At 49.0% G+C, this 245-nt stretch overlaps 1 protein-coding gene across 1 annotated transcript in view; it reads left to right on the top strand.

Annotated features, from left to right (window-relative positions):
- Positions 1-245, top strand: part of ETH_00040190 (uncharacterized protein) — a gene marked incomplete at both ends in the record, with an annotated part of 1507 nt that overhangs the window by 747 nt on the left and 515 nt on the right. The window lies entirely within an intron of this gene.

The raw sequence follows: 245 nt of genomic DNA, 5'->3' as shown, positions 1-245 counted from the left end.
AGCCACTGTGGACGGACTCTGCCGGCAGCTGCAGCAGAGAAAAGAGCCAGAAAATCTTGAGAAAAATTCGGTTAAATGGAACAATTGGAGGGGAAATTGCGAGAGTTTGGCAGCAGCGAAGGTCGAGTATATTCCCCCGGGCTAAGGAAGCAAATAAATCCTTGAAAGAAAAAAAAAATCCAAGAGGAAATGCTCAAGTAAAGAGGCGCAGCCACGGAAGGCCCCACTGCCTCGGGCAAATCTCC

The sequence above is a fragment of the Eimeria tenella genome, genomic scaffold (assembly GCF_000499545.2).
Source record: "Eimeria tenella Houghton genomic scaffold, Eth_scaff2259, whole genome shotgun sequence".
Classification (NCBI taxonomy): Eukaryota; Apicomplexa; class Conoidasida; order Eucoccidiorida; family Eimeriidae; genus Eimeria; species Eimeria tenella.
Note: the sequence above shows the minus strand (reverse complement) of the source record. Positions and strands in the feature narration are given on the sequence as shown.